At 37.0% G+C, this 18,903-nt stretch overlaps 1 long non-coding RNA gene across 1 annotated transcript; it reads left to right on the plus strand.

Annotated features, from left to right (window-relative positions):
• Positions 1 to 12,133: 12,133 nt before the first annotated feature.
• Positions 12,134 to 12,539, plus strand: LOC149819565 (uncharacterized). Its single transcript, XR_016426748.1, has 3 exons — positions 12,134 to 12,181; positions 12,255 to 12,344; positions 12,436 to 12,539. It is a non-coding gene; the product is annotated as an uncharacterized LOC149819565 (long non-coding RNA).
• Positions 12,540 to 18,903: the final 6,364 nt, after the last annotated feature.

The following is an 18,903-nucleotide window of genomic DNA, read 5'->3' on the forward strand; positions in this document are numbered from 1 at the left end:
GCAAATGAGACAGGCAGCCTAAGCTTCAAACCCTGCTGACGTCAATCTTTAAAAAGACAATTGAAATCATACAACCATGGTTGATTACTGCACGTGACACTGTTAAACTCTCTACCTAACCCACAACACTATTGCTTGTTGACATTGACCAACCTTGTGATCGATATCCTGCTACTTGATGTGTTTATCCTGCCTCTTGAACCCGACTGGCCCGATTCTGTCCTATTCTACTAGATCCTGCCACTGCTCTATTGACGTTTTTAATGTAGCTCGTATCGCTTGTGTCTACCAATGCCTTGATGAGTCTTTCATTGAGTAGAAGTTTCGAGTACATTAGTTCTTTGCATACTATCGGTTCTATAGCAGTTGTCACCATCATGGTATTCACCATCTGCATTGACCCAACAATTAGCACCTCTGCAGGTTGATGAACTTCTTCACCCTAAACAGCATTCGCAGCTCAGGGTGCACGATTATCTCTATTCTCTTGACCGTGATTTCTGTTGGGACATGTACCCACCCAATGATTATCGTGGTAGATACAACAATCACGACGATGATAGTTGTCGCCCTAGAAGTTGTTATTGTTCTGATTATTATTTTGGTCATCCTGTTGGCTCTAATACTGCTTGTAACCTAGCCTAAGGCTAGACAAAACCCCTCTTAAGCCTTGTAATAGTGTAGTGCATATAGTGGATCTCACTTACAAGCACACACTACACAAGTGGCACCTCAAACAAGAGCTAGAAAAAGAGAAGAGCTAAGGAAATTAGTTGTAGAAGAACTATCTTCCGTGCAAAAGCTTTTTGGGGACCTACAACAAGGTCATTTGCCTCCGATTATGGATCCTAAAACTAAGGTCCCACCACATGGCACCCAATTTTGTGACATGCAAAAGCAACCTCAGAGCATATTTGAGTGCTGCCAAAAGCTAGGGCTTTCCATAAAAATACACTACTTTTTGTGAAAATTGACTCACAAAGAGAAGAGAAGCAGAAATAGAGAAATTGAATATGTTATTGAAAAAAAAAAACTTGATACAACCGGCTTCTACATATAGGTATTTATAACAAAAAATACAAAGCACTACACGTCTAGTCTATGACTCTGCACGATTTCGATTTCTTGATAAAACTTAGACTCTTCAGATTTCTGATAGGAAGCAACAATTTTGATTTTTTGATAAAGCTCAAACTCTTCAGATTTCTGATAGGAAGCAAAACTCATAGTCTTCAACCTTCTTAATAAAACTTGTATCATTATAAAACAATAGCAGACTACTTTTGATAGTATTAGGACTGCTAAACTTCTGATAATGATAAAATATAATCGATCGAGAACTTCTAATAATGATAAAAAATAACCAACCGAACTTCAGAATTCTTAATAAGTCGATACTCTTAACACTCCCCCTCAAACAGATGCGTGGAGATTGCACACACCTAGTTTGTTAAGAAGATGAACAAAAGCTTTCTTCCTCAAAGCCTTGGTGAAAATGTCTGCTATTTGATCTTGACTACAAATGTAGCAGGTTTGTATAATGCCTTGTGCCAACTTTTTTCATACCACGTGACAGTCAATATCAATATGTTTGGTGCGTTCATGATATACTGGATTTGCGGCAATATGCAGAGTTGTTTGATTATCACAAAACACAATGACTGACGGTGTGTGCACAACGCATAGATCTTTCAATAATAATTTAAGGCAGACAACCTCACACACAACATTTGCCATAGCATGGTATTCTGACTCAGTGGATGAATGAGAAATTGTGATTTGTTTCTTTGTTTTCCAAGAGATAGGAGTAGGACCTAAGAATATGCAATACCCTGTTATAGAGCGTCGCGTTTGTGGGCAGGCTACCCAATATGAATCACAGAATGCAGTAAGATGAAGAGAATTATTGCTTTGCAGTAATATACTTTGTCTGAGTTGTAACTTTAAGTACCGAACCACTCAAAGGGCAGCTTAAAAGTGTGGGAGTCTTGGTTGCTGCATGAACTGACTCAGAACATGTACTGCAAATTGTATGTTCGATCGTGTGATACATAAATATATCAATCATCTAACTAGACAACGATAGGAAAGAGGATTATGTATAAAGTCCCCCTATTTTTGACTTAGTCTATGTTTTTGCTTCATGGGAAAAGAGACGGGTTTAGCACCAAGAAGTATCCAAGGTATACTTCTGTTGAGATAAGTAGATTTCCTTATTTGAGCGGGCAACCTCAATGCCCAAAAAATACTTTAAAGCTCCTAAATCTTTCATGTGAAATAGTCGAGAGTGATGTAGCTTCAAGTTATCAATTTCTTTCGAACTGTTACCTGTGATGACTGGATCATCCACATAGATTAAAACCACCACAAAGGCATGATGTTTATCATAAGTGAAATGTGAATGGTTTCCATGAGACTGTTTAAACCCGAAGCTTTCAAGAGCATTAGAGAGTTTGTGATACCAATTCTATTGTGACTGTTTCAAGCCATACAGGGATTTATGTAATTTACACACAAGATTCTCCCCCTGTGGAGCATATCCCAGAGGAATCTCCATATATACATTCTCATGTAAGTTTCCATGCAAAAATGCATTCTAAACATACATTTGGCAAAACACCCATTTGCGAGTAGCCACAATCGTTAGTAAAGTTCTTACTGTGACCATTTTTGCAATGGAGGCAAAAGTCTTATTATAGTCAAGACCCACTTATTGTGAGTATCCTTTGGCGACCAACCGCGCCTTATATCGTTTGATCGACCCATCAGATTTATGTTTTACTTTATATACCCACTTACAACTGATGGGTTTCACGTTGTCTAATAAAGTAGTGATGGTTCAAGTATTATTCTCTTGCAAAGCACATATTTCTGAGTGCATAGCATCCTGCCAGACTTTATACCGAACTGCTTCTTCAAAAGTGTTAGTTTCATGAGTAGAAGCAAGAGAGGATAGAAAGGATGAATGTTTACTTGAAAAAAAATTGAACGAGACAAACATTGATAATGGAATGAGAGTACTTGGACCATTATATTGAAGATGTGTTCGGGCTTGGTCAAGAAATCAATGAGTTGTAGAATTCCTTTAGCCATGTATTCAGTTTTTTTGGTTGAGATGACCTTCTAAGACCACTCTCGAAAGAAGGTATGGAGGACACGGGTTCAATGCTATTAGGGTTTTCATGCATGATTTTAGATAAATTATGTCTCAAACTCTGTCGCAACTTAGTGATGAAAAGAATTTTGTCATGAATTCGGCGCTAATTTGCTACGGATTCACGATAGAATATTTCTGTCACCAAATCCCAATACAAGAAAATGTTAATTAGCGACAGATTTACGATGAACAATATCCATGGCAAACTCTGTCGCAACTTAACGACGAATTTACGATAGAGTCTTTTTGTCACTAATTTTTTATTTATTGCTCATCTAGGGCACAAACTTTTTTCACCCCCTTCGTACTTTTCCCCCTTTCATTGTACACAGTCGCCCCCTTTCACGGTAGGGTTAGGTCGATGGCAGAAAGGGCGAGGGAAGGGATGGAGGTGATGACGTTGTCGTCGATGTTCTCTGCGTTGATGTCGGCGATTGATTGGAGGTACGAAGAGGCGGAGTACCCTTTTCTGTGAGGCTTCGGATTCCTGGGTGTTCACCTTCTCTTTTCCACCACGTGGTGTTGGTGGGTTAGGGTTTACAGGATATGATAGTGAAACAGATGCGTCTGTGAGACGAGATGGTGACAAAGATGCATGATTTCTACGAGCGTCGCGGTCCGGTGGCGGCTTATGTCGCCCTCGTTGTGGGTTTCATGGTTATTTCCTGTTTTGGTGTATCACCGACGTCCGCGGCTACAGTCGATCCCGACGTTTGCCCGACCGCCCAATCGCTCATCGATGACGTCGTCTTCGCGAGCCAATGCCCCTTTCTTTCCCTTGCCACGCCACTGGAGGTACTGTTGTGAACACCCCAAATTTTTCAAAGTCTTGTGAAAATGACCTTTTTGCCCCTAACCTCGTTTTCTGAGAAAATCAAGTTATTTCTTCAGATTTCTGGATTAGATTCCACATTGACATATTCAAATTCAACTCCGGGTCTGAACCCAGTATTTTAAATCCAAATCTGAGCCCCGTTGTCCGATTTTCCAAAATAAAAGCACAAAAATACCAAAAAAATGATTTTTGAAAGGCTCGGGTGGCTCATTCGGCACTCTATTGGATCCTCGGCCCTATATTTCTCAGTTCGAGGTTGTAAACCTCGAATATGTCTCAAAAATTCGGACATAAACCCATTTTTGAAGAAATTTTCTCAAAATAGTTTTAAAATTCTCAGAAAAATTCCTTTTTGTGAATATTTTTTTGCAAAAACACAAAAAATTAGTTTTAAATCTTTGATTTCTCGTAAAGCTCTAGGATTTTATTCTAAAAATACAAAAAAATAGAAAAATAACATAAAAACCAAAAAAAAAATTTAAGAAAAAGCTACAAGAAAAACGAAGGATTTCCAAGCTTCTTGAAGCCCTTTTGCCAAAAACCTCATTTCTTAACCATTTTTCAAAAAAATCCTAAAAAGGGGTCCTCTTTCTGGAAAACTTAAAAATATATAACGACCCCTCTCCCGTGCTTCTTGTCTCCTCTTTCCACCCTCCATCTGAAAACCGCATGCTCTCTTCTCCACCATCGATCCTTAACGAATTCATCTCTTCTCGAACCCTCCGTTCCCTCTTTAAAAAGAGGTATTGACTCCATCCAGAGAGGAGAGAAAAAAAAGAAAAAGGGATACCGATCATCTCCTGATCTTCTGAGGCATACATTTTCCGGCAAGCATCGATCCATCACCCATCTTTCTACCTTCAACCCTCCTACGGCAGCCATCCATCCATCCATCCATCTTCACACAATTGGAGAAAGGTCGATCCGGCCCCGAATTTTCAAGAAGACAGCAACAGCCGATCGAATCAATCAATAGGGAAACTCCATTGCAAATAAAAATAAGGAAGGATTTCTCTCAAGACCTCTGCTGTTGTTCGAAGGAAGGTAAGCCCTTCATTCCCTTCCCTTCCCTTCTCATTTCTTTGTAACTTCCCTCTGTCTTCATTTCTCATAAAAACCTAATACCCTTATATTTTCGGCCCTACGTATCTTGGCATTAGAGCAGGGCTCGATCTGTGCATAGCAGATTCGACCCTCTCATTGCAACATTTAATAGGGATTTATCCCACATCTTCTCCTCTTTGTTAATTCCTCCTTGAGCCCCTTTAGTTTTGCTTTCAAGATCGTGCTATGCTCAATTCATTGTCGTAATAACCCTTGGCTCATGTTGTTTATTATAAATTTGTATTTTCCTTCGTAACACTATATTTTGTTATTTATTTTCTTTCTTTTCTTTTCTTTCAGTCGATTGATTTCTTTTCTTTTTTTTTCGGATTCATGTTTTCTTCATCCCTTTATGAATCGTTTATTTTTTTTTACGACTGCATTCTTCTGTAATTGTTTCATAAGATCCATAGTCCGTGGCTTCATTGCCATTTTGTCATACGAGCATTCTCGTTTCTCTGTCTCATGATTTCTTTTCCATTTTCAGTATTTTTATTAATTCTATTTATAGCAGGCGGCATCAACATTATGTGCCTGGCGTGAATCCTTTTCACACAGCATCATATCATTTTATGACCATGATTCGCATAATTGCTCACCAGCAAACTCGTTTTCTCTATACTTTTCTTTTAGATTCTAGTCTACTTAAAATTTTGTTTTAAATAATTATAATTGCTATTTGGATCTAGTATTATTATTGTTTTCTTTTATTTTCTGTCGTTTGTTCATTTTTTTAGTCTTCAGTTCTTTTAGTTCATTCGTTGATGTCATTCTGTTGCATCTAGCCATTTAAGTTGTTTTGTTCATTTATTTGATACGTTGTGATGGAATCATTTGAAATCACCCAGCTCCTTTGATTTATCAATCTCATACATTGGTTTCTTCTGTTCAGCGTCATCTTATTTGTCTACAACATTTTGTTTCACTCATTGATCTATTTGGTTTATCCTTGCATTCTTTCAAATATCTGCAGTTTCCCCTTTATCTCTTTGTCTAGAATATCAATATTGAATATTCATATTAACGGCAAAGTTTTCATTGTCGGCGCTAGTTCTCTCTGGGCTATCCAGTTATGCTCATGGCCCGATAGGCTATGGCTGGGTGAATTTCAAAGGCTAAATGCCTTGGCTGCCAAGGAAGGAGCAATACTACCGTATGAAGTCATTTTGCATGAGCTCATTCATGTTATCATAAGCCTGTGGGTTGTATATTATATGTAGTCGTTTCTTTGGTTTATGCAATATTCTGTGTGATTGATGGGTAATGCTTCCTGCTAAGGCTGTTGTACAATTTGCTCTGTGTCAAAGAACTCCATGGATGGAGAGAGATGGGCTCTGCTGTCTAGGAATATACCTAGGACATGAGACCACTTGTAAAGATTTCTTGGTAGAGCACAGATGGCTGGGATATTAAAATCAGCCCTATCATAACAAAATAGAAATTTTACAGTTAAATGTATTGTGGATAATTCCAAGGCTTTATAATGTATATCTGTAGCTTTTGATCTAACACCATGACACCAGTTGACCATATAGGATCCAATTCAAGATGCCCACTAAAACCTAGACTTACCAGAGTCAATTTTCCATCAGTTTATCTGCACATTTCAGCCACTAATGGACGTTTGTCTGCTAACATTTGCATTTAACATTAGGTCAAGGACTTGCTGCCCATATATTGTGGCTCCATTTTCTGCATTGCATAATACATAGAAACTGTTGTATTCACTAAGCATAACCCTCACCTTCCAAAAAGACACTACCACTCACTCTCACCCACATCACACAGCCACAGTCCAAACAACGAGTATTGGATCTTTGAAGCACTTGGTCCAGGATCTCTTGTGGAATGTATACAACATGGAATGTTGGGCTGACGGTTCCAAAGATTATGTGACTGCAGCTGAGTCCACAATTCAAGAGTAGATATTCAGCTCACTGAATTCTCTTTCAGAGAATTGATAGTCTGTACATAGCATCTACACTTTTCATTCATTTCAATGTACACTGTTTAGCACACAACATCACCTCTTTCTTTTTTTTATTCATTTCACTGTATACTGTTATCAACACCTTCCGCACCCCTTTACATCATTACATTCATGCTTGGTGCTTAAGGCACTGCTGTATAGTCATCTTGAGGATAATATGGCCTCTCCGTGATCATTTGTGGTAAGTGCTGAATATTGCTACATCATTTTCCTGCTCATCACCATCTCCATTACATTTTTTTTTTACTTACATATCCTTGCATCCATTTCTTTCTTTTTTTTTTTCATTACTTGCCACAGCATATACCTCAACTGCCTACACAGCTGGTGCAATAGCTGCCCACATCCTCAACCATCCACTGTGCCTAGTGCTGGCACATTTCAACACATCCTTTTGCTAGCCATGGTCATGGTTGCTGCAACGTTAATGATACTGCCTACGGATGCCAACCTCCCACTTACTGCACTCTGCCTTTCCCAACGCCTTGTGCTTGTCATATACCTGCTACACAGTGGCAGTTTTGCTGTATTTTTATCTTCCCCAGCACACGGTCTCTTAGAAGACCTTCACCTTGTCATCATTTTCCCAGCATATGCATAATTCCCAGCACCAGCGGGTTGCTTTCCTGCATATTTTGACATATCAATATTTATGGTGATAATCACCCTCGGAATTCATATGTAGAAATCGATGGACAAGACAAATCCATCATGTTACACCTCTCATAGGCTGTTGATAGATGTATATGTATACCTGCAGGCCCCTATGAACATGTATAAGTATATCTTGATATGTGAGCATCTTCTCATCATTGGCATCTTCTGGAATCTGTGTGACATATCCATTTTTTTTTTCTTTATTAACCCAGTTATTTTGCAGGGAATATATGGAAAAGGTTATCATTTGAAATTGTATATTTGATTTTATCCATTGTAATAGTTAGGTTGGAATAAGAATTTACATTTCTTGCTTTAGGTAGAATGAATGAGCATCATAGAATACCATGAATTGTTTATTCCATGCATTTTTTCCTTTATTTCTCAAAATCCCCACAATGGTGAAACACGAATGGCACGTGCACCATTTCGTAAGAGGTAAGTTAATTCTAAGTTGACGATTTACATCAATGGCCATAGTCGGGGTGTGAACAAAACTTAGAATTCTTATCTTTTACGAAATAACATTGGATCCACACTGGATCCACTTTCAAAATCCATCATATTTTCTTAAATTTTTTTTTTCTTTTATCAGAATTTAACTTGGGATTAACTCAAAATATATACCATTGGCCATAGTCAGGGTATATTGAGGGTTAATTTTATTTTAAATTCTATAAAAGCACTAAAATGTATTTTATTCTTCTTTTGAATTTAAATATAGATTATCATATAATACATTCAATGACCATAGTCAAGGATGTATTATATTTTCAATCTTATTTTAATTCATTTAAAAGAATGAAATAGCTTTTCAAATCCCAAATTCGAACTTATTCAAATTCATTCATCATATAGGATAGAATTACATCATATTTTTCAAAATTCTTTTCCAAAATCCAAGTGATCTCAAATATCTTTCTTAAATCTATAGTTTAAAGATTTAAATTTCAAGTTCAAAGTCCAATTTGACTTTGAAATTTTAAAATTCAATCTTTATATTCTTGATTCATTCCAAATTCAAGCTCTAAATTCAAAGTCCAAATTGATTTTGAAGTTCATTTACAAATTCAAATTCTCAAATCAATTTTGAAATTCCAAAATTCCAACTCAATTCAAAATCCAATTTCAAAGTTCAATTTAACTTTGAAATTTCTGATTCATCCTCTGATTCAAAGTCAAGTTTTCTTCAAGTTTTAAACCAAAGTTGAGATTGACTTTGAAATCTCAAAATCCAAACCTTCTCAAAGTTCAAATCTGGATCTTCAAAAACCCAGATCATCTTTAAAAGTCCTATTTTGGACTTCTCAAAACCCAAATCCAAAATCAAATCCTAGTCTCAACTTGGATCCATATTTCCAAGTATAGAACTCCATTCCACTTTGGATCTCCAATCACGGATCCAAATTCCATTCAGGATTCAAATCCTTATTCTACTCTGGATCTCCCATCACAGACCCAAAATTCCATTTAGGGTTCAAACCCTTATTTCACTTTGGATCTCCAATCACAGATCCAAATTTCATTTAGGATCCAGATCCTCATTCTATCATTGGATCTCAGATTCAGATTCACATTCCAATTCTTAGGATCCAGAATCCAACCCTACTTTGGGTCTCAAATTCAGATCCAAAATCCAATTCTTAGGATCCAGAACCCAATTCACCTTGGATCTCAGATCACAGATCCAAAAATTCATTCTAGGATCCAGAACCCAATTCCCCTTTGGATCTTAGACTTCGGATCCAAATCCATTCTAGGATCCAGAACCCAATCCTACATTGGATCTCAGACTTCAGATCCGAATCCATCCTAGGATCCAGAATCCAATTCTATTTTTGATCTCAGACTTCAGATCCAATTCCATCTTAGGATCCAGAGTCCAACCCTATCTTGGATCTTAGATTTCAGATCCAAATACCATCTTGGATTCCAAATCTTAAATCCAATTCCATTCAAAATTTCAAAATCCAAATTCCATCTTGGTTCCAATTCATTTGAACCAATTCCATTTCATTCCTGATTTCAAATCAAGTTCCCATTTCAGATCCTAAATTCAAAATCCAACTTTGAACTCTATTCAGAATCCAGATATTGGATTCGGATTTCATCTTGAAAATCCAACTTTTAAATCAATTCCATTTCTCAAATTTCGTTCAAATTTCCCAATTCTATATTTCCTACTGATTCAATTCCATTTTCATTTCTATTTCTGACTCAAAGTCCATTTATGACTTAGAAAATTTCTTTCTTCTTCTTTTATCTCAAAAACTTCAAAAACCATCTCTTTCCAGATCTAGATTTATCTTCCCAAGCTCTTGATTATTCTAAAAACTTAGAACTTTAATCTTAAGTTCTAAGTTAGGAATCATTTCTTCACTTTATCAATTTCACTTGGAAATTCTTCAAAATATTTTCAAAAAGAGCATACATCTTTGCATATTGCACAAGCATGATTCATTGTGCATTTAGACTTAGGATAGAAACTTAGATAAATTCTTTGCAAAGCAAAAGGCATAAAATTCGACCCTTGGTTCGATTATCCCTGGTAAAGGCGCCAGGAACGGTCGAACCTCGTACCGACGAGCGGATCCCGTCTCCCGATTTTCCCGCAAATATTTCAAAAACGGAGGCGAGTTATTTCAAATATTTTTAAAATTAAGGTCAAGTGAGACCCGCAAAAGAGTTCCTCTTCTCGTCTCTTCTTTCTTTTCTCTTCTCTCTTTCTTTCCGTTCTTTTATCTTTTCTCCCTTCAAAAAGGAGGAAAATACGAGGTTGGGAAGGAAAAGAGAAGGAAGAGAGAGAACATTACGAGAGGAAAAATTTTGCGATGATCACAACTGTCTTTCTTTTTTTCTTCCTTCCTTCGTTCTCTCTTCCGCTCTCTTGATTATTTGTATTTGTTTTCCGTTGTGATTCAATTTGTTGATCCGGATGAGATTAGGCTAATCCCTTTTATTGTTCCCCTTCCTAGCCCTATGTTGTATCACAAGTGTGACGGGGATGATTGTGACGTTTGGTTGTGTTGCTAATATATTTGTCTTCTACACTGGAAGGTGATTAAGCAATATCTTGGATACTTCCCATGGATGTAGTTGTCTGCTACTGTCAGTCCAAACACGAGGACAGTTTTAAAAGTGAAACTTTGTGTTTCATAGTTTGTTTTTATTTGCCTATTTAAAGTTTAGATTCATGAGTATTCATCAAACTCTTTTGACAGGTTGATTTGCTCATAGCACCTGACTTCATATGGAAGGATCGTTTTCATGGTGATGCTGAACGATGGTTGATTCTTGTTGAGGTATGTTCCTTTTTTCGTTCCACAATTCAGCATTATGGCTATCTTGATAGATTTGACATGCAAGACTACTTCAAATATGTATCTGTTGATTGGGAGTGTTTTACACATTTGATTGATATAATGCACCAAAGATTAAATGCTATCTTCATTTTGAACATAAAACAACTATCATTTTTTTTCTATAATGAAAAAATAAGTGCATTTATAATTTTTTTTGCCAGTTGGGTTGCAAGGTTTTGGACTTGATGTCAAACTGTTTTGGATTTTAACCTTTAGACTGTTAGGAGAGGATCTTGGACTGAGTTGCCCATAAAATAAGTGGATATATGGGCATCAGTCAACCTTGAACATGCACATTGTTTGTCTGCGTATATGAGTGGGATTTAGGTTCGGTTGTTGCTTGTGTGCATATGCACTTTTTATGTGTTATTGTTGATTCTTCTCTTTTCTTTCTGCAGGACTCTGAGAATGACCACATTTATCATTCTGAGCTCTTCACCTTGACCAAGCGGATGGCAAGAGGAGAGTCTCATAAGCTTTCTTTAACTGTACCAATTTTTGAACCACATCCAGCACAATATTACATCCGTGGCGTTTCAGATTCTTGGTTGCATGCAGAGGTTGTTCATGCTATTTCCGTCATAAATCTAACCTTGCCTGAGGTGATATGCGAAAGTGTACCATTGAATAAAATGTATTTAGTTAACTAGCTTATTCTATCTTTAGTATTGCCAGTAGCTAAGAGTATTTTATAGTGCCAGTCATTCTTTCTAAAAAGTACTTCATGGTTACTGCAGACATACACTGCACATACACAACTCCTGGATTTGAAACCTCTACCTGTAACTTCTGTTGGAAATGAGATTCTCACATTTTAACCGCATCCAAACACAGGTGTGCTTGCAATGCTTTATATTTATCTTTCACTGCAGGTTTTGTAAGGCTTGTTATGCTATATGTACAAGTCTAACCATTTTTGAAGTTGCTAATAAGTTTTGGTCTGTAACCTACAGGTTTTTCATGTATTGTACCACACAGATAACAATGTTTTATTAGGATCTCCTACTGGAAGTGGGAAAACTGTATTAGCTGAACTTGCAATGCTTCATCTCTTTAATACTCAACCTGATTTGAAGGTCACCAGCACTTCTGCTCATCTACCAAATTTGGTTTGCATTACCCTGAGATAGAATAACTAGCTTTGTGCAGGTGGTTTACATTGCACCTTTGAAAGCTATTGTCCGTGAGAGAATGAATGAATGGCAAAATAGACTTGTTTCTGTCCTTGGAAAGAAGATGGTATTTTTTGCATAATCATTCCCTCCTTTTGAGGACATGCCAGTACAAGTTTGGATGCTATTCTATTGTCACTAACACATGTTTCTTTTAGGTTGAGATGACGGGGGATTTTACACCAGATCTAATGGCCTTACTGTCGGCAGATATCATTATTTCTACACCAGAAAAGTGGGATGGCATTAGCCGTAATTGGCACAGTCGAAGCTATGTCATGAAGGTTTACTTTTTTCTTTTTCCCTTCATAGTTTTAACTTTCATAATGATTTGTTTATCCATTTTATGTTAAATCATCTTTTGTGCAAAGCATTTCTACATGTTTGTGGTTACAATGGTTTAGTCCACAGGTAGGGCTGATAATACTGGATGAGATCCACTTATTTGGAGCTGATCGTGGGCCTATTCTTGAGGTATTACTCGTATATTTTTCATTTTATTGGAATGATTTGATTTTTTAGATCTTTTTGTTTAGTACTGTATTAATCAAGATGACATCGTAAGAGGTGTTAAGTGGTCACCCTTTAGAGATGATTCCTTGAGCATAATGCTTCTAATGTCTGGGAATTGAATCTCAACTACGTTTTACAGAAGTGTTGAAAAAATGGAGTATGGACAGGTATGCCAATATTATTCTGTAAGGTAAGACTATCTTGAAGATTGCAATGCCAATATGCTGATAAGTAGGAGCAACAGATGCAAAGGGAGCCAATAAAAAAACAGTTAGGATAGTCAGCTAATATCCAAGGCGTGTAAGCCAATAAAGTGCTATTCAAGGCATGTACGCCTCAGCTTGAGGTTCGCCTCGCCTCAAGGCGTATGAGGCACACGCCTCGGGGCTCTTTTTTTAAATTTTTTTTTAAATTTGATGACGGATTAGCGACAAATAATATTTGTCGCTAATATTCAATGATGAATTATCGATGTTTTGCGATGGATTCTATTATGTTGCCAATGTTGTCACTATTGTAGCGATAGAATATAATTTGTCACAAACTTAAATTTGTGCTTATTTAGTGACGGATCATGTCCATCACGAATCCATCGCTAATTAGCGATGGATTGGTGACAGATAAATTCTGTCGTAGTTTAGCGACTAGGATTATGTGGCAGACATGATCCATCGCTAAACACGTTAGCGATGGATTTTAAGATGGATTAGCGACGGAAAGTGTTCGTCGCTAATACGCATTTTTCTTGTAGTGAAAATACACAACACCGGGCTCTTTAGTCAAATTTACTTTTATGTTAGCCGGTGTCAGTGGCATAACATAAAGAACCAAAAATACAAAGATGTTTATGATTTGGTCTTTTATGAAATGGTTTTTTAAAAGGCCTTTTTTCCTCAAGTTTAAGTGTTGGTGTTTGATTGATTAGATAGGTTGCAGCTAGAACACACTTACCCCAAAAATGTATAGGCAAGTTTGACTGAAATCGGAGAGCTTGGGTCACTTCAAGAAGATGTTGGTGTTTACGTTCAACTACCCCATTCTATTGGGGAGTGTAAACACAACTATGTTGGTGTAATGCACCATTATTTTTGAAAAAAACTTGAATCTCATTCAAAAAAAAATTGGACCCATTATCAGAACGAAGGACCTTGATCTGTTTACAAAATTGGGTCTTGACATGGCTAAAGAAATCTTTTATAAGGGCAAAAGTTTCATACTTGTGTCTCATAAGAAAAACCCAGGTGGTTTTGGTGAAATTGTCCATTATGCTTTAAAAATGGTGTGCACTGGACAAGGTAGACTTCAAATAGGGTCCCCATATATCACAATGAATCATATCAAATGCACTTTCTATATTAATCTCACTTAAGGGAAATTTCAATGTGGTTTATTTGGCTTTATGACAAGTATCACAAAAAAGAGAATCACAAAAGTCAAAAACTAAATCTAAATATGATTTTACTAATTTTATTTTTGAAGATGAAGGATGTTTGAATCTTCTATGTCATAGTTCATGATTGGTTTTGATAGTAAGACAAGCTTGGATATTATTGTTTGGTTATAGGAAGTGCAACATGTTTCTTTCTTCACCTTGTCCAATCATTGTCTTTGATTTCATGTCCTGAATAACACAAGAATTAGGATAGAACAATTCAAAGATTTAGTTAATTGACTTACTGATAGTAAATTCAATTTGAATGAAGGAACACAAAGAACTTGATCCATGCTAAACTGGGAAAGAGAAATTGAACCTTGATGTGACACAAGAATATGTTTACCATTAGGTAACGAAACATGTATATTACATGAAGCGAGATTATGAAAATCAAGAGACTTGGTTCCCATATGTTGACTGGCACCAGAGTCAATAACCCAAACCTAGTTAGAAGAAGTTGTAAATGAAGAAGTCATACTTGCAAAGTTGGTTGATGTGGGCTGGTTTACTACAAGTGACAGAAGTTTATGATACTTGTCCATAGTGAATGCAAGAGCAATATTACTTAACCCAACACCCTTACCAGTACCGCTATGCGTATCCGTTAACGTGGAAGATCATTGTAAAAAGATGTTATAGTAGTGCTAGGTTTAAAATTCGGGTTATAGAGCAGGTGACCTGGAGGATAGCCTATCAGCTTGAAGCATTTTTCTTTGAAGTGACTGACTCCATTGCAATAGCTACACACGGGTCAGTTTTGATGGTTATTTTTGAATTTTTGGAATCGGGCTATCGAATCTAGTCTGACTCCATTTGATGGTTCACGACTGGTGGTATTGCCATGTAGCATGGCTAAGGCCGAACTTGACTGACCATTAATCAGCATCAAGATCCTTGCTTCACACTATTTTTCCTCTTGGAGCACCAGTGCATATACTTTAGTCACATTGGGCAGGAGTTCAAGCAGGAGGATTTGTCCTCTAATAGTATTATAGGAATCATTTAACCCCATCAGGAATTGAATAACCATTTTTCTTTGTATTTAATCAAAAAACATTTTTATTGAGCCACATTTGCACGTTTGTACTTGAGAATATGAACTAAGTTCATCTCATAAAGATTTTATTTTGGTAAAATAAGTGGCAGCTGACATTGTTTCTTATTGCAGGTGACAAATAGAACTTTGGATTTGATAGATCTGTGGTGCCAGGCTTTGAGTGTATCTTTCTTGTAGATCCCTATACACCTCGTGGGCAGTGGAGGAATAAATAACTCTGTCGGCAATATCCTTACTTACCGAATTCAAAATCTAGGATAATATCATGTTATTGCAACGAAACCAAGATGGGTAATCGACCATTCTTACTTCAGGTTCGGTGATAGAATCGTCAAAAAAAATGAATTTATTTTTAACACTAAGGGCTATCATCATGGCTCTACTCCAAGTGCCATAGTTATCTCGGATCAACTATTGTGAAACCAAGACGTTGCTGGGATTATCAGAGTGATGAATGAAGAAGGGACTAAAAGTATCCTGACCTGATTCTCTCTTGAGAGACATATCCTTCGAACACCATTGATGCGATGACAAAATCTCAGCCTTAGTGATGTCGCTCTGATACCATGTGAAAATCGACTTACAAAGGGAAGAAAAGCAGAAATAGAGAAACTGAATATATTATTGAAAGAAAAGACTTGATACAATCGGCTTCTACATACAGGTATTTATAACAAAAAATATGAAGCACTACGCATCTTGAACTCTATGACTCTGCACGATTTTGATTTCTTGATAAAACTCAGACTCTTCAGATTTCTGATAGGAAGCAACGATTTTGATTTCTTGATAAAGCTTGAACTCTTCAGATTTCTGATAGGAAGCAAAATTCGTAGTCTTCAACCTTCTTAATAAAACTCTTATCATTATGAAAAAAATAACAGACGACTTTTGCTAGTATTAGAACTGCCGAACTTCTGATAATGATAGAATATAACCGACCGAGAACTTCTGATAATGATAAAAAATAACCAACCGAACTTCTGATATAACCAACCGAACTTCAGAATTCTTAATAAGTCGATACTCTTAACACTTTTGATACATTTTCATGGGGCCCATCTCGACAATGCAAACTTGGGGCTTCCTTTCCTCGTCAAAAAGAAGCCCCAAAATCAAAACGTTTTCTGCTGGGGTGGGGGTGGGGGTCCGATTCAAAATCCCCAGAGCCTCCTTCGCGACATGCAAACACCCCCTTAGTCAAACTTCTCGTAGTAGGTCGCCTGCTACCCTTAGTGCTCTATGAATTTGGTTAGGATGGATTTGAGCCTTGCATTTTTATATGGCTCTTGATAATCGAAACCATAAAGTTCAAATTTTTAAAAGGTTCTTTTTAATTGAAATCATAAAGTTTAAGTTAAAAAAAATCAATCTTTAAGTCTTAGCCTTCAAGTTGTCTATAAGCTGGCTTTTACAATAGGAAGCTTCCCACCCCGAAACAATGGGGGTCTAGAAAATTAAAGGGCAAAGTTATTCCAGCAATAAGGCAGCACAAGAAGGATTCCGCCTGATACAACTCTCTCATCTTTTTCTTTTTAATTTTGGTGGAGCAGTTGTATACGTGGAGGTTACTTTTGAGATGATCCAAATTAATTTGACGCATACAAATTAAGATCAGGATCCAAAACTTGCTGAACAGGGAGACGTAGTTATGAAGTATTTGTGCCACAATACACAGAAAATCACAAACACATTTTGTGTAAAACACAAAACACAGAAATTCGCTACATGCACAGCGATTTTCTGTGGCTCGAATACTGGATCTGCACCGCTGAACGGGACTCGGATAGATTGGGCACCAGGTTCAGATTTGGTGGCAGCCAGACCGAGGGTCTTGGTCTTCGTTCGTGTAGTTTGACATGCACGGTTTGGCTTAAACTTGTTTGATGAATAGGGTGAACCGGTCAAGGTCCAAACCACCAAACCAGTGACTCATGGATTTCTAATTCTCAAGTACCTAACTTTACAACTCTATTTAGTGCACCACCAACTTGTACTTTGTGCAATTGAATTTGTTTAGATAATGGAACTTAGAATCTGATTCTACAAAGCTCCGTCTAGGTTCTGCCTCTAGAAGGGCAAATTATTTTTTGAGGAAGAAAAAAATAATAATTTTATTGCCGTTGAGCAATAACTGGATAGAGTTTTATTCTATACAGAAACACGTTTCTTTCATTAACATCACCGATCCTATGCGTTACATCAGTGAACAGGTGATTATCAACCAAGATCATTCTGGATGCCTTCATCGGTGCTATCTTTGAGAAATAATCAAAGATCCACTGTATATCAAGATAATGGTTGACAAAAATAAAAGCATTCTCAACAAAGATCATTCTGGATGACTTCATTGGTGCTATCTTTGAGATACAATCAAAGATCCACTACATATATATGAAGATATGCAATGGTTGACAGAAATAAAAGCATCGACCCACTAAGGACCAAATGATCCAAAAGTGAGCATAGTGTGGTTGGAGCAGCCTTCAACATCAATTTTTTAATTCCATTGCACTTGAGACCCCACCAAAAGACGATGTATAGCTAGCAAGTAACTGCAAGCTCATAAACTATACTACATATAGGTAGGTTTACACACTGGGAGAAACCAAATTGGATCTCGCAATCCGAACCAGCTTGTGAGTTTTCAAGTTTGTTTGATGGCCGCAGGGCCAAAACTCAAAAATGTTTTGCCTTATGTACTGCAAATTCTAGACTGACAATTAAGTACCTAAGATTTTAGAGTAGCGAATTAAAATAGCACAAATTAAATTCATCTTGCCTTTATTTTGCTCTTTTTTGTTTTTACTTTATCTTTTCCTAGATATATAAGAAGGCATTATCTATCAAACATATGAAGTCAGTTCAAAATTATGCTGGAAGCACAAGTTTTTTTTTCATGGAGAAGAAGGGATTTTCTAATTAACAAACATGCAAGATTAGATCAAAGGGTACATTGGAATCACAAGTTTATCTGAAAATGTAAGCGTGATAATGAAGAAAGATCAAGGCCATTTAAAGCCATCTATCGCTGACCTGGGCCCACCTCACATAGCTAAGTGATGGCTCGATGCATTTTATGTAAGCAATCTCGAAATAGAAACACCATGTTTATCCCATAATGACGTTCTAATCATAGAAAGGGTTTTTCTTGCTTCTTTGAAAAGGTTCCCAACACGGAAAGAAATTGGCGTGTGCAGTGTAATTCTGTCTGCCACCATTAAGAGCCGCATCATATATAGGAAAAGTTGGGTTGGGCAAAAAATCAGTTCTCTTCTCAAACACAAATCAGAAGCTTATGTAATTTATTATTAGTGATCAAACATATTTAGGGATATTGGTTCGCTTATTTTACTGCGAACTGGCTACAACAAGCTATCATCAGTAAGACTACAAGTTCGGAGCGATCATTTTCACTAGATGCTGATTACGATTGGTACAACTTCCCATAAAATCTCACCATAGTGCTTCAACTACGTCCACTACTATCACCTGCTTCCTAATTTTCAACTCCTCAACACTCAAACTCCCATCATAATGCTATGCTAATTTTCTTCCACTTTCATGGTGGCCTTAAACTTTTCCCCTGCCACTATGCAACCTTTTTATTTTGTCAACAAG

The sequence above is a fragment of the Nuphar pumila genome, chromosome 12 (genome assembly GCF_984573655.1).
Source record: "Nuphar pumila chromosome 12, dmNupPumi1.hap1.1, whole genome shotgun sequence".
Classification (NCBI taxonomy): domain Eukaryota; kingdom Viridiplantae; phylum Streptophyta; class Magnoliopsida; order Nymphaeales; family Nymphaeaceae; genus Nuphar; species Nuphar pumila.